Below are 17290 nucleotides of genomic sequence, written 5' to 3'. Positions count from 1 at the left end.
ATCAATTTATTTTAGATCACCATCACATACAAAGTGTACTGTAGGCAGCAGTTCAATCCAATATTTATGAAGTGATTTTTTTTTTTAATTAGTATATAGATACTCAGTGAAGTTACAACTAGAGCTATTCTTCGAAATTCCAAACCAGGGACAATCGAATAGAAATACATCTCAGTCTGTTGGAGCTTACTCAATTGCTTGAAAACATCATAATCTTTCAAAAAAGCATATAGTGGATATAATCACATTACACCATACAGAATTAGATCTACCTAAAAGGTTATTCCATTTAGTTAGTTCTGCTATTTCTGTTCATCAATGTAGTAATGTACCAACCATTACTGTCAGCATCCATCTGGGATGAGATAACAGCAACCTCTCCAACAGCCACAGGCAGACATTTTAGAGGTGACTGCAAAAAGTTTAAGTCCATGCACAACTGAGCAGGTAGGTCAGGGGGAGGCTCATGTCAGCTTAGCACAGCAGGAAGCTGGGCAACTGTCACCTGAACTGTCTAAGAGGTCTTCAAGGCAAGCCTGAGGCAGAGCTCTCTGGAACAGCCCATGCTGGTGGTGCCAAATGCATGAATTTAGCCCTCTAATTGGATTAAACGTTGCTGAGCTTTTCTGCGTTGAACTATTTGGCACTGCACCTGCTGCTCTCAAAACATTGCAATTAGAGGGTGTCCATTCACAGCAGTGTCAAAAATAGCCTGGGGAATTCATGCACTCCAGGATTTTTAAAACTTCCAGTAGAATGTAAGACTGTCATCTCCATGCTGGATTTTGTTAGGCATCCTGGATAACTCCATCACATTCAGCAAGTTTTAGGCTATAGAACTTTGTTGCTTTCATGTCCTGTTTCACAGGACTTCGTTATAGGTCATTGAACAAGCATGTTCAATTCGGGATTTCTTGGTAAAATAAAGGGCAGTAACTAAAACTGCCATATTTTAAACTGCAGTTACTGATAAAGGATGATAATGAGCTCTGTTGTACAGTCAACATGGAAAAATGAAAAATTGTGCAAAGCCAAGTGAATAGCAGCATTTAATGATTGTCATGACAACAAGCTATATGTTTTGCTCAAAGACTATAAATTGTATATGACTGCAGATTAAAAAAAAAACAAATTATACTTTTTACTACAGCCTCTGCCAATGCCATTGGTCTGCATAATTCACAATTTTTTAAGATTTTAAGAATTGTCACATATCTTCTGTAGAAGGTTGGAGGTCACAGTGCACTTTAATTGAAACATTGAACAAAAAGGGCTCAACTACTCCTCCAGTGGAGACATTAGACTTGTCTGTTCACACTGAGTGAATTTTTAATGACTCCCATATGGGACATTCACAGCTCTGTTCCAGCCACGTCCATTTACGAGTTGCAGGGTTAGTCCAGAACAGCCTCTAGATCTTCTCTGGGAGTCCAGGGCATCTCCATCCACTGGCTCATGTTAGGGAGAAACCTAAAAGCCTGTTTTCAGTTTTGGGAGAGGGCCTTCAAAACCTGTTGAATATCTCAGGAAGTTTTGACTTGATACAAACCACCACTCAGTGATCTATTGCCACCATCAGTCCAAACCCCACGTTATTTATCTTTTGAATCTCTAAAGCCAAAGGAATCTTTTCAGGCCAGCTTGTGCTGAAATTGTACAAGTTGATTTATGAGATTTTAATGCTATTGAATTTGAACTCTGATTCAACCTCAGATGTGAAGCAAAGGCTGATGTATCTCTGAATGCCAACAGCTCTCTCCTACAGTATATCTACACTCTACACTGTCCCAGCTATTCCCTAACCCAATTTAGCCAGCAGTGATCAACAGCAGACCTGGGCAGTTGTGAGTTATTTTTCTCTGAATCTGACAAACTTTACTCCAACTCAGTCAGACCCTTGTTCCAAAACAGGGAAGAGGAAAGCAGCCAAGCCAAGGAGAGAAGGAGTAGGCAAGGGATGAGCAGGCAATTGCTCTGCTTTTGGAAAGAGCAGTAAAAGGAAGCTCAGATGTCACCAGGTCTCAGACAGAAGTAGTATCCCATTGTTGATCTTTTCTTCCCCATTGAGTTCAATAGCAGAAAGAATAGGCGCAGAATTTGTTTGGCAGGAATGCATAAGTAGTGACTTATCACACTAAAGATTTTTTTTTTTGGGCATGCACAGCCGCCACCCATGAAGAGGATGATCAGAAATCCTGGTGGTGGGTATAGAAAAAGATCTAAAGGGGAAATTTCCACTCTAGGAATGCCGCAGTCTGGGGCAGGATCCAGTCAGGATCAATCAGAAGGGATATTGCAGTCCTTATGCGATGATTTTCTCTTTTCTCTCCTCCTCTGAGAATATTACAAGGGTAAATTCTCCCTCTTTCAGAGTCATTTGTATACAAAAACAGCCACGCCCAGCTCTGCAAGTCACTCACGTTAAAACCTAGGACTGCTGTGAGCTGGCTCTCTGACTGGATGTAATCTGGTAGCTATTAGCAAGAGAAGTGAACTAGAAAATATCCATAATAAGCACATGACCAAAAATAAAGTATAGAAAGGAGAATCCATCCCAATGGGAAGGCAGCCACAAAACATTGTCTATGTTCCTTAAAAACCCTACAGCAGGCAGAGCGTTTGCTTTCTAGAGTTTTCCTGTATTAGTTGGGGTCTTTTCTTTTATACCTGCCACTCGCTCCCCTGTTCATGCCTACATGGATGCCAGTCAGGCCCTTTACAAAACCCTTTAAGGATTTGCACACACTTTTCTTGTCTAAATGCCAAAGCTACTGCCTATGTTCAGCATTTGCTTCCTTTGGAGACCAGTTCTTCCAGTGACTGAGTGCCCTCAGTCTTTACAGGACTGTTTTATTGCATAGCGAGAGGCATAGAAGAGTCTCTCTTGTTCCCTTTCTGCCTGTGGAACCACACAAAAGGTTTGTGAAACAGCTGAGGTCTTCCTTTCAAGGGCCATGTTGTTCTCACCAAAGCTATAGAAATTCATGCTTGTAGGTCTGGTGATCCCAGGGTCAGCACCCAAGCAGTGTGATTGCATTTTCGGTCAGTGTCTTCCAGAAGGATGGGTGGTAGAGACCAACTATACAAAGGAAGAGAAAATTAAGAAAGGGCTACCAGAAAGAAAACATCTAAGTGGAGTACAGTGTCAAGAAGGCCAGTACCGAGTTGAAGGAGCACAGAAGACTGTCATCACAGATCTTTGAATTGGCGGTGGAAGGAGAGGCCATGATAAGAAGCTGAGATGAATCTCAGGAGAGCACAAAATTTCCTATTACTCAAGTGTGAGTATAGACAAACCCCACTCAAACTCAGCTCATGTCAGATATCCAGCAGAAGCCCTGCCCAAAGGCCCCAAACCACGTTGCATGTTGAATGCCTGGTTCACATGTTTGACCCCAACGCTCCTATGGCCACCAGGGATGAATGAAGTGGGAGGTGCAGTACGGGGAGGACGGCGCCTTCCCTACACTGCCCTACAAAATGGACCACTCACCGCAGTCTTGTTGCCATAACAACCATAGGAAAGGTCCATAAATAGAATATCTTCTGCCAGCAGGATACCACATCGACAAAGATTTAGCTTCAGCTTCTTACAATGCACCTGCTCCTTAATATATATATACACACATACATACACACTCAAAGTATGTATAAATGAATACGTGTAGATTCATAAAAGAACTATAGTCAGAGGCACTTACAACTGTGTGACTAACCAAGCTATGAGGATGACCACTCTGAATTTTGTGGCAAGCATGGAAAGGGAGCACAGGTCCTCTGCTTCTCCTCTGTGCTAAGGAAGAGATTGCTTTAAGGTATGTGGCCTAGGAGCCCTGTCTAAGTCCTGCCAACTCTGTCTAGAGAGGACATGATGAAACTTCTTGCTTTCTTTCTTGTTCAAGTATCAAAAAAGACAGAGAAGGAGGACTGTCCCACTTATTTGTAGACACACACACACACACACACACAAAAAATGAGACCACTCCGACAAGAAAGCAATTTCTCTAGCAGGAAAGAAGTAGGGGATTCTTCACGGTACATGCAGCTTCCAGACACAAACAGAATTGGTTTTTCTCAGGTTGTTGTACAACATAAGGGAGCTTTACCACATCCCTTCAGTGAGCATCAGCATCTTAAACCTGTGACAACTCAGGGTTTTCAACAAGAAACATTTATTACAGAAATTGCATTACTATTATTGTTTGAGGTTTCGAGTTTGGTTTTTTGGTAGGTTTTTTTTCCATTTGTGGGGTTTTTGGTTGAGTATTTTTTTGTTTGGCTATGTTTTTGGTTTGGTTTGTTTTTTTTTTTTTTTACATTTTCTTACCTTCACACTTCAGTTGTCACAGCAGCAAGAGACTTTTAATTTACACTCCCTAGATGATCATAATAGCTACATGCAGTCATTCCCAACAGGGTTCCCTGAAAGGAAGTGAATATTGTAAATTCAAACCCCTTCCAACATAAATGTCAGTCATTGTTTTCAAATATTATATACTGCCAGCAAAAATAATACCTCTGCCTTCCACAGCCCAGAATAAGTCACACCACCAGAGCTCCCTGCAGCACCCTTCACTTGCATACCTGACAAGCACGCTCCAGAAGCAGCAAAATAACCTACACCATCACCGAATCACTTTACGCGCAATAAACCCAATGCATCTGTCTTCTTGTGCTCACAACTCAAGAACAAATCCTCACTTCAGAAACCTCTGTGTAACATCCAGGTACCCCACAATCTAGTCAGCCTAACACCCTCCTTAGTAAGGGGATTAATAACGTGCCCAATTTTAGAGACAGGTTGGCAGACATAGAGCACAACTCATCCAAGACATATAGGAAGCCTGTGGTAGGACAAGGCTCTTGTCAGGTCCCAGGACTGCAGCCCTGATAAGGAAGCCATATGTGCAATAGTTTGCAAACCTTGAACAAAGACAGCTTTTTAAAGGATGGTGTCGGTTTTCAGAATCAAGAAACTAGCAATATAAGCAGATTTATATTAAAATTTCAGAGGAAAACAGATAAGCAAATTAAAAATTCATGCTGCAGTCCAAGCTATCCAGGGTTAGCTCAAAGTTCAGGGCTCTCTTATCAGGTTACTTTCCTATTCTAAATCTGGGGGTTATCTGATGGCGAAAGCCATTGAAAATTCTCAAGGATCACTTTATCTTCTTGTCTGTTTAAAATTACTTCATTGGGTGAAAGAAAGCAGTGACATCTGTCCCCTCCCCCCCTAGCTTTCTCTCACAAATGTAAAGCCACCTCTTGGACCGCAAGGTCCTCTGTTACTGTGGTTTATTGTGGAGACAAGTGTCACAACCCACATGATACAGAGGAAGAAACAGGCATGGTGACATGTCAAGTCTGAAGTATGGTCAACCAGGGACAAAGGCATGAATACTACCCAGGCCTATTGATCACAGCACTATGTTTTACCAACAAGATCATACTCCTTACCAGAAAAACCCATACCCTAACTGGGATTACAGTGATGTCTACTACTATTAGTACCACTCTCCAATGTCCTCAAGTCTCAACTGCACCAGATAATACACTGATGAATTAAGATTAAAAAAAAAAAGCTTCCCAAGAACCTGATTACATCACTATTATTTACTCCTGGACGCCTGCAGCTGCTTTAATCCCACTAAAGTTGGGCTAAACTTCAAAATAAACAACATGGTGCATTTTCCACCACCATTAAATGTAATTAATGGATGAATTAGTCATCCAAAGATAAAATCCCCTGGCAGAAAGTCCATAGCAGTGTGAATTTTTGCTCTATTTTTTCAAAGTATTTTATTTACTTGCCATCTTTGGCAAGTTTTTCATTCATCATAATCTTTTTATCCTCTGAAATCTATACTGATTTCATTTCAAACTCTGCTCTTAATCTCATCTAATAAATGTAGACGTTATACCGTTTCATATTCCAGTTGCCTGGGATGTTGACAAAAACAGCTTTTAAAAATCTCATTTTTCATTTAAGTATTTTTCAAATTATGTTTTAAGCACCTTCAGTCATCTTGTTTACTTTATTCTGAGTCTAAATTGAAGTGTATCACAACAAACACCTGTGACTATAGGGCAGTAGATATTCAATTTCATCCTGCAAAGAGCTGATTCCCAGACTTTGTGTATCTGATTTGGAACCTTTAAGGCATCCAAATGAGGGTACAATACTGGCACATGATAAGGTACCTCGTTTGTGTGTCCAGTTCCTCTGGATGCATACAAATGGCTTTTTATTTTTTACCCACAGCCACACCATTCATGCATGCAGTCCCATTAACTCTGCCTGCCGATTAAGTATGCAATTATGCATACATTTTACTGACAAATTGCATGAAAAAGCAGAGCACACATATGTAAGGAATGAATACTAATACCAACCCTCATTTTCCAAGCAGCTGCAAGTTACATAGATGTTTAAAGCCAACTGAAGTCAAGGGAGTTGAAAGCACGTAAGGGAGCAGAAAAATCTTTTTTCTCTATACTCAGAGATTTTCACCCCAAAGGCTGCAGAAGAGCTTTTCAAAGATATATAACGTGAAATAAATGCATCTCTAAAATGAGAACACCTCTGGGCTGAAATTTGCTAAGTTTTCATAAGAGAAACTTACAAAGTATAGGCAGAATAAATTTTGCATTAAAATTGCGATGAAATATATTGCTATGACATAGGGTTAATCTCATAGGTCTTTCAAAAGGTACTTGCGTTACATCAAAGCTAAAACAGCTCCTTCGCAGTGGCACAAGCTTCACCATTTTAAGGGCAGATAACCTACCTTTGGCTTCCATGAAGGGCTGCAGGATCCTGCCTCCATTCTCCCATACTTCTAATCAGCATAACTTCTCAATTAGAGGACAGGTGAGGGGGGAAAAAACTTAGCTGGCAACTGACACTCGGGTGAAAAACATAAAATAATGGAAAGAAGTATTATCCTGCTTCAAATTTCTGTTTTGGAGGATCTAAAAATTATCTGTAAACATTATTGTGTGCATTCGAGTGCTGAAGCAACTCCACAGCATTTCAGGAACACAAGCAGCAAAATTACAAGCTACTTGCTAGGGACTGTTTTAGCTAAACAAGTTTTCTGGCAGTCCATTAGTAAGAAATAAGAAGTTTCATCAAGAGGCCTCCTCAAAATAGTATGATACAAACTTGCCCTCTGCAGTTAATGTGCTGCAACGAACTCCTTTCTAACTGACCTCAGTAGTGCCTTTCCCATGTGAGAAACAAATTCTTGCTATTGCTGCAGGGATCAGTCTCTTTACCAGTGATTCTTCCTTCGTACACCTTCAGGTTCACTTGAAAAGTTTACATCTCATTTCATATCAATCAATTGAGATGAAAGAAAAAGTTCAAAACAGCTACTTAAAGAATATATATCATATGCACAAGGTAAGTGGATTAAATAACATTTATCAACAAAAATTCTTGAAGAAAAAGGAAAAAAACATGGTCAAATTTTGTTGTAATGGTGGGATAAGTTTTCCCTGAGTAATAATAGATATGTGAACCGAAAACGGTGACAGAAAACACAGCGTGGGTAATCGTTGTCAGACCACAAACAGCTCACAAACTACAGGTCACAGCTTGGAAAAAACCCCAAAGCTTCCACAGATCAATATTAGTAACAAGTAAAAACAATGTCAGGTTTTGATTTTGCAAAACCACTAGTAATCAGACCAATAGTTCTCCTCATCTCAGACCCCAAAGTTCAACTAAGTATTTTAATATTGATTTGTCTCCGAACATCTCATTTGGAACAGAAATTCTAACAGAAGAAAGCTGAGTACATGAAAGCATAAAAATAAAATAAACTCTCTAAAGAAAAAGTTTTAACTCTTACCAAAATGAAGACAACATAAAAAACCCCAAGGAACACAACCACACAACAACTGTTCTTTGAGACCGCAATTAAAATGTGAAAAAGTGAAAGTCTTGTTACACCAACTGATTATAAAACATGTAACAGTAGCTGCCTCTTACTTTGATACTAGACTTTAAACCAGCCGCTGTGATATCTACCTGTGGTCTTCACACTAGCATTCCATGCTCTGATGAGAAATTGCCCTGGAATCTCAGCAGGGCTACAAAAGCACCCACTTGGACAAAAGCTACATCATCCCATCACATTTTGTACAGTAAAAAAATGTGCAGTGGAACTACCTCTTGCCCAGCCTAATATTTGAGGGACATTTTGAAAATATATAGAGAGAGATATATATACAATCACCCTTGGCCAACAACCAGGGCCAGTTGTGGGTTGTAGAGATGGACTACAGCGTAGCGCTGCCATCTGGAAGTCCGTAGACATGGAGAATCTTACAGTGCTGTTACCCACGGTGCATGCCAGCATAGCCAGGGTGGGTCCTTCACAGCCATCCCCAAAATACATTTCACAAACCTGGATGTGACACTTCCTGTGCAGAAAGTGACTGTTCTCTTTGTACGTGATCTGCTCTAGGCAACTCTGGGTTTATATCCCTTTCCAAGTCATCTTCACAGCTTTACTTTGAAGATATTTTTCCCCTAAAAGAAATAATTTTTAATGTAAAATTATTCCAATAGCGTTCTGCAGTTGAAATGTGCTCCTGCAAGAACTAATCCATACTTTGTTTTGAAAAGAGAGAATAAAATCAAAGAGAAACACTTCTTTCTGTAACACAAATCTATAACAGCAAAAGTCGGCTGTAATTTAATTAGCAGCTATGGCAGATTAAAAGATTTGTGATTCCTTCAATAAACAGAGATTTTTTAGGAGCAATTAACACAAGACCAGATGTGAAGCCTTGAAATTCAGAGAGAACAAAGGTGGGATGTGGAGATGAAAATAAAGATGCAGGAATTGGAAATAAATAAGTTGTATTCTAATTTTTACCACAGTTGTTCTTGCTTGGGGCAAGACAGGTTACCTCTATAAGCAGATCAAATGTCTAACACTGATGCAAAGCTCCCTCTTGCAGAAAGTAATTCCTGTTATCAGTGTCCCTCCATTTGGAGAGAGTTGTTTATTCATTAAAAAAAATAACTGGTAGCAGAATTATCTTTTGGGGTTCATGAACTTTAATATTTGTTGCATTTAATAAGCCTAGAGAAAGAAAAAGGTCATGTCTTGACTAGAATAGCTTGTAAGCTAATATATCAGCAAAATACAGAAGCTGAAGATAAAGACAATCTACTTTCAGTTGCTGTACTTGCTTGTTTTCTTTACAGCTTAATAGTGTAAATTGAAAGAGAGCTTAAACATTAACATATCTGACAAGATGATAAATTCAAAACAATAAGGAAGCAAATAAAATGATTCATGTGGAATCTTGAAATATCTCAAAATATGTCAGCCACCAGATGTCACAAAACCTGCAAGTGATGATGCACTGCAATGAGAGAAGGGCAAGGCTCTGGCAACAGCACTCAGCTGCACAGCACATCAGGAAATTTTCCCATTAGTCTCCATAAATCTTAAAGTCTTGGATTGAAAGAAATAGAACACGTTTAAGGCAAAACAAACTCAGATTTTCTCTGCCATCATCTACCTCAAAGTGGAAGTAATGAGTTCAAAACAAGCATCTTGATCATGACAAAATACAGGCCACCTGTGCACTAAAAAAGAGCATTTAAAAAAATATAAGGCAAATCTGATCTTACGTAAGTACTGACAGGATCGATATGTTTACCATCACTCACAAACTCTACAGATCCAAGCAGTTACTTAAACTGCCAAGAGTACAAATTCCCAAATATTTTTATTCACACACACACATATACATATATATACATAAAATGCTCGTTGTACCCTCCATGCAACAAATCCCACACGAAAGACACCATTCAGAATAACTGGGAAGTACTATCTCCATTGGCTTTGCCAAACCATTATCGCATCCTTATGGAAACACAGAACATACGTACGAATTAATTTATATCACATCCTGATACTGATAGCAAAATCCTTAGTCTAAGAAGCAATACTCAGTAAAGAACTTGACAAAACTTGACTTTTAATATTAGTTCCACAAAAAACATTTGAAATTTTAGCTGAAATAGAGATTAAATCTCATTCTATACAATAATAAATGTTTCACATGCTGTAAAAAAAAAAAGTGCACTTTCCCAACCAAAAATAGCAATGTAAATCAAGAACATCTATTGAGAGAGAGATCACAATAGGTATGAGTTAGAGAGAAAAAGTGATTCGTAACATTCTGCGTTTGAAGAAAATCTCATTCAGAGCAACAAATAGCTTTGTTAATATAAAGCCCTGTTGCTTTTGTGTGATACAGTAATCTCCAAGAGCTGCACCAATATGAAAGAAAACACACACTGAATTTGCCCAAGGAAGTAGCAATTTATAACCTCTGATAGCACTGCCGTACACTCGATTGCTTTTGTTTACTTCTTTTCTCTTATAAAAATTAAATGTTGGACAGTAGAGTTATCTACGGCCAGAAACAAAAGCTTGTATACTCTATGTCCGATGTGAAAGGTCAGTATTTACACTATTATTTTGCACAACCCATTAATCAACATTTTTTACCTTCACCTAATCCTACTGCAGAATGTTACTGTTGTACAAAGTGCTTAGAAATTAATGAGAGATGGTCAGAGTAACCCTGTTTTATCTGCCTGAAAATTATATTGAGATTTAATATTATCATTTGTGTGTTCCACAGATGGGGCTACCTATGTTTGCTGCTCATCTAAAACCTAATGTTAGAAAACAAACTATTCTAAGCAAAACAGAATACATGGATCACTAGCACCTCCCTAACTTAGAAGTAAACAGACCATTGCTGGAGGAAAACAGTACCTGTAACTCCGTAACTAACATCTCCAGTACACTGTTTTTAAGTGTGTTCACAGGTACAACCTGGGTCAGAGCCAGCGGCTATGGCACACTTAGATCAGGGATATAAGCATGCAAATTCCCCGGCTTCATTTATAGTTCAGATTGTTCACAGCAGCATTAAAGTCACTTCAGGAGACACAATTGGAGAGCAGAGCCGGGAGGGAGGAGTTGAATTGTTTATTCCAGCAGCACTGAATTCTTACGTTAACTTAAGCCAATGTCTTCCCGACCATGTAAAGATCCAAATCCAAGGTTGCTGAAGCACAGTGCTTCTACAGGATTAGCACATTCTGAAAATGGGAGGCAAAAGGGCCGCAGTCCAGGGTTGGGACTTCAAATGCACTACAACTGGGGCTAAAGCCTTACCTGCAGACCTGCACACAACACATAAGCGGCCCTTTGGTTAGTAGTACTTGGGTAGCACAAGTGACATAGTCAGCATCAGGCCATGCTTTCCTTAGTCTTATTTGCTTGGTCAGAAAGCTGTGAGAGATGCAAGGTGCAAGACCAAGAAGGTGCAAGTGGCTGAATCTAATTTAGTCAAAAGTAAGGCAGCAAAGGGTGTGAGCAAGCATTTAACCTATGCAGGAAAGAGCTCCAGTAAATAAACTCTATATTTAAGACTTTTGAACACTTATAAAGGCCCTGGAAGAGCATTATGCCATCTGACTGTGGATTTATATGGTTGGTTTGCGGTGACCGAGGAGGTCCAAGGAAGCATTACAACCAAAACAGGGCATCCAGGTGGTGATGCAGCAGAATGCTTGCAGACAGCAGACCCCTTGGCCTAGGGGTGCAGCAGAGTGACTTCAAAATGTTAGGGTAAGAGTTGCTGTGTTCAAATTAAGATAAAGATCAACAGTGAGAAAGGTTAATAAAAAAATAAAAAGTAAGACTGATTTTCAATTGCTTTGACCTCGAATTGTTAACGAGGTGCAAATCCTCTCACTAGGAAATGTGGTTGCTTGGTGGAAGCATGATAGTCTGCAACTGAACCTGCAAAACAGCCATATACATCCTATTTATTTTCTTGTGGTTGAGGATGCAATAAGGAAAATATGGGACTTCTAATTTGAAGCAGCTTGTGACATATAGAAAGGAAACAGAAGTGGTTTTTCAGTCAGATCACCCACTACGTCCAAAATAACAATCCACCCTATCTACTCTGACAAAATAACACATAATAGAACTAAAACTGTGCTAAGAAAAATAGTCTGTTAAGCTTCCCATTCCTCTGAGGCCTGAAGTCTATTTTTAATGTCGAGAACTGAAGTTACATACGCCCCACCGAAGCCTGCTTCGCCTCAGCCAATTGAGAGAAGCAGCCTGTGAAGCATTAATAATTCATCTGATTTAGTTTAGCTGGCATATTTCAGTAACCAAACTGCACCAAACTCTCCTGCAAGGAAAGAGAGAGGGGTTATTTCAGAAGAAGCTTTCCTCCTTACAGCATGTTCTTTTGACTTTTATTTTCTTTCTTTACCATGTATTTATTGGTGATGAAAAGCCTTTACAGGCAGTCTAGGTGCACTCTGTGCACAGCTATCTCCACTACTCGTTCAAATGCTGAACAAAACTGGGACTAACGCAAGCAATGTGCCTAGGGAAGTCCCATCCCTACCACAGCCTGCTATAGGAAAAGCAGCCAGCATCTTCATGACTCACGTGGCTAGGCAGAAAACATGATCTACCGCGTAAAAGAATTTGTCCCCATTTAGTAGTAACATTAGGTTTCACAACATTTTGCAACTAACAAAAGTCTTGTGAGACCCACGATTACCTTTTGTATCATTGTTAAAAGTGTATATGTCAAAACCTGAGAAAGAGAGATTGTAATCCATGGATATTAAACATCCAAGCACCGGGGACTCTAAGCTCTGCAAAATAAAGGACACGATGTCTGTCAATACACCTCCAAGAGAAAACGCATGGTCTGAGACAGTCTGGGATTTCATCGAAAAGAGCTGCACCTCACAAATAAAAGGGTTAGGACTTTGTGCTTTCAAGTTCTGTACTTATATGTATAAGCTTATATACATAAAACTGTAGCTTGTTTAACAGATAGAAAAGATCTGTAAGTTAGGCCTCTCACATTAATTTGTTGGTGAATTTTCATTTGCATGAAACAAATCTTATGTAATTTGTGTTCATTAAAAAACACAAGACCTTCACCACGTTGAACTTCATCCTCTTGTGGAACAGGTCATTTAGTGAATCAATATTCAATTATCTTTTAGTAACTAAATCTCTTCTATGCAGCAGTTATTAATTTGAACAGGTCTTAATATATTACAGAAAGAGAGCATTAGAGACCACTTTTAGAAAAGCCATTTGCTCTAAAAAAAAGGAGTATAATTTGTTCTTCCCAATCTGTTATTCTGGCCCAGCATAACATACAGTCTTTAGGTACTATGGGATCAAACACGGAATGGCTTGGAAATATTTGCTCACCTGCACAGAGGAGGAAACCTTCTCTTTTTTCAGAGAATTCAATGTTTAACCAGAATGCTCATTTTCTTAGTTTTCACAACTATTTGTGCCATGCTAACAGAAGGTGAATAACCAGACCTGTCAAACCCATATAGATCATCACTTTAATATCTTGCAAGGAAATAAACCACAAAAGAGACTTTTTTTCCCCCAAATATAATTAACAACTTGCCTAGGTTAGCTCACTGTGAGGCATTTAAGTGCCTTGGAGCAAAACCAAGAAGGAAAATATACATAAGAAAAGCAGGACCAATCTAACATACTAAAGAGGTCCTGTAAGCTTTTCAGGAAGATATTTCCCCTTGGAAGCATGGTATAGATCAGTCCCCCCAACAGCATCCACCAACACAAGCAGTGTACTGGGGATGGAGTCAGTCTTGCAGTAACAGTGGAATGTGCTAGAGTGTGAAGGAAAGAACCGTAGTTTTCACTTCTAATTTAAAGAGATTTTCCTTCTCAGAAAGTTTCCTTCTGCCCACAATACAGCAGTGTATGAGCATTGCAGAGACACCACAGTGAAAAGCAGAGAAAGCCACAGCAGCACCTTATTCCCAGGAGGCCTTAGTCTTTAGTAAAAGCATCACAAAGTGAAGGTCATCCTATGATTGCAGTTACCAACCACACTGGTCTCCGGGGAAGCAGTGAGAAGTGCTGTGGATGTGTTCAGGGCTAAGAGCACAAATCTGTAACTACAAGTTCTGGATGCAGCCTCCCCACAGGACATGGGTTCAGGCACCTGTATTGGTACCCACTGGTTTCCCATCACTGGTAGCCTGCAACTCAGCGTACTTCCCGTCTCATAAGGGACATCATCTTTCAAATGTGACCATTCTGCTTGGCTGCTGTGATTACTAAATCAATGGAAAGTAATGATAAAGATAGAACTTCCAGTTCTCACTCACTGTTGTCTAGTGAATAATCCTTCATATTCGAGCAAACAAGGAAAGAGAAGCAGCAGAACAGAGTAATGAAATGGTACAATGCTGTAAAAAAAAAAAAAAAAAAAAACTAAAGAAATCAAAGTAGCTTTCCCACAGATAGCTGAAAACGGTATTAATTTCCTACCTGGAACACTGATGTGTTTGGTTCAACAGAAAACACACTTTTCCTTTATCTAAAGTTTGCATACACAGAGACTACTGAGATTCTTTAGGAAGAACCTCAGCAAAGCAAAGTAAAGGAAGATAAGACCTTCTTTTCATTTCCAGACTCCTGTAGAGCAATGATATATCCCCATCTCTACAGACTCCTCTACATGTCTCTGCAGGAGAAATTCCTGGCTAGTCAATAAGTTTTCAAAAAATTCTTTAGTAAGAATCCCCAAGAATAGGGTTTTTGTCAAAGTACACTGAATTGTTAATTTCTGCATCCTTATTCCAGATACACTTTTCCCTTTAAGACAAGCTGCTTAATTCAGTGCATGCAACAGCAGCTCCAAAACAGGGTGGTGGTGGTTGTTTTGAAAAACTTGACAGCAAATCTCCATCCAAAATACCAAAAGGACTGTGTACTTTCTGTGACCTTTTGGTGCTCAATGATAATGAGAAACAAGAATACACTTCAGAGCCCTATCAAAAATGGCACAACTGGGAGAGGGTTGGCCTTCTTCAGCATTGCTCTCCAGAGAGAAAGCATAACTCAGGTGAACAGCCATTAAGGTCTGTGTGCTTATCAGCTCTCCAGACATGCCTTGTAGGAGGAGTTTGTCTTTTTTTTTTTTTTTTTTGTCACAATGAATTTCCAACAGGCCAGGAAGTCCTTGAAATGGCAGCAAGGGCTGCATCAGGAGAAGGTCATTTTTATCTCGTGGCTTTGACATACCAGGTTTGATATTTCCCATTTTTGCATCTTGCAGCAGCCTTTAAATCTGCAAAATGCCCCCACAGCTGCTTGGGTCTTTCTACCAAATAGAAGAAAAGTTACTTCATCAGATGGAAGGCATAACAGAATTGCATCCACATCCAAAACTTGACTGCTTCCCATAGGAAAACTTTCAAGAAGAAAAGGTTGAAATACTTCAATATTTGGGCTAAGAAACATATGTTTTGACTCAGGATTTCTGTGCTCCCATTTACTTTGACAGATTGCACTTCCTGGATGAAACATTTACACTTTATGGGTCTTCCTTCTTAAAAGGAGAGCGGATGCTGGAATGCAGCTCCTCAGAGGCCCAGGAATATAATCCCAGCAAAATGCCCTTTCCACAAAGAACGACATGTAAAGGCAGCAGCTGAAATATCAAATGGGCAATGCAGCAGCATATACAAAATCAACTGGTCTAACTCAGAGCCAAAATATTTTTAATTTTCTGTCAAAAAATATCAACACGATCTGGAGAAAGCTTACATGCGAAAAAATTTAACTGAGGAGTCTAACAATTTTTTAAAAACAGTTAGTAGTGTATTTTAACAGATACATTAAAATAAATCCTCACGTAGCCTGTTAAAATTACTTGCTGAACTGAGGTCCCCTTGCTCAACCCAGCATGACACACTTGCACGTTCACTTCTAAAACCAGGGCCCATGAACAACTATTGGGCAAACTGAGAAACCGTCACAGTAGAAATAATCAGAGGAAAAAAAATCCTGCCAACTGTCCAGCTGCACACAGAACCATGACAGAGCATTTTCATGTTCTCTGTCAGCAAGCCTGGGTCATTCAGAGATGTGTGGACCTAGCCATTTTTTTAAAACAAAAAAAACAAAAAAAACAAAAAACCATCCAATACATTTAGACTGATTCAGACCCTTTTTCAACAGAAAAAAAAACATCCACACAGAGAGGAATCTGATCATTTGTCCAGGGATTTCCAGGCCTTCAGCAGTGTAAATCCCAGGGCTGCTAACACCAGGTCCTAGACAAACTGCCACTGAAGGGGCTCAGTTTATCCAGTAGCGTAGGACACATTTTGTAAGATAAAGGTGCCCTTGCAGTAAAGCCAAGAGCAGAGTCACGTCATAACTCATACAACCCAGTGCTGTCCCAGTGGCCACATCCAGCCTCTCTGCTCGTGGGAACACCAGCCCGCATAACCATCAGGGTTGTGGCACCCAGGCTGCACCCTGTGTCACCTTCCATGGGTTTAGTGCGGTAAGAAAGTGACACCCTCACAGGATGCGAGTGGCTTATTTTAAGAAAGCAGATGTTTAAACAGCTTTACATATACATAGCCAAGGATTCCAGCTCTTAAGCAAAATTATGTAGTCAGAGCAGAAATTTCATGCATGGAAAGAAGACTATTATAAGAGTTCAGGGGCAGCTGCAGGTTTTTTTGCAGGAAAACTCCCTGCGGGTCAGACTGTCCTCTGGCAGGCTTAAGCAAGAGACTCACAACAAGACAGGCATGGTTTTCCTGCAAAGATACAGACAGCTCTCATCAGATTTCATCTGATTAGGACAGGGAAGCCAAATAAAGAAGTATAAATTGCCAGCTGACCTAAACTGAATCTTTGAGATACATCACATACCTCATTTGCTCCCTGTGCTTATCTGTTTGTTCCCTGCCCTCATTGCTCTTACAGCAAACAGACACAGATGTATTTCACACCGGTGACAAAAACCAGTCTTATTCCAGTGCACGAGGCCTTTATCAGGAAAAGAAATTCACAGTTAACAGTAAGGGACTTATTTTGCTTTTTCAGGCTAATCCAGCCTTCCTGATTTTGCTTGTTTCTGCAATTTCAGATATCTAAGAGGCCCATATTAAAAAGTTGCCTGGCATGAAGCCAGCTTCATTTGCCTACTCTTTTGATGCCAAATGCTCCTGCTTTTTACATCTTCTTCCAGGATCTCAGAAACACAGCCCAGCAGCCATCTGCAGATCTTTCCCCTCCTCCCCCCAACTTTCAATTATTTTGCCATTTAAGCAGCAGTTACTTTAACACCAAGCTGCATTTCCCATGAGACTCTGCAGCTCTCCTTCAATTCAATGGTATTTCTAGCT

Source organism: Leptosomus discolor, chromosome 17 (assembly GCF_034619465.1).
Source record: "Leptosomus discolor isolate bLepDis1 chromosome 17, bLepDis1.hap2, whole genome shotgun sequence".
NCBI classification, from domain to species: domain Eukaryota; kingdom Metazoa; phylum Chordata; class Aves; order Leptosomiformes; family Leptosomidae; genus Leptosomus; species Leptosomus discolor.
The sequence above is the reverse complement of the archived record's forward strand: the minus strand, read 5'-3'. Positions refer to the sequence as shown.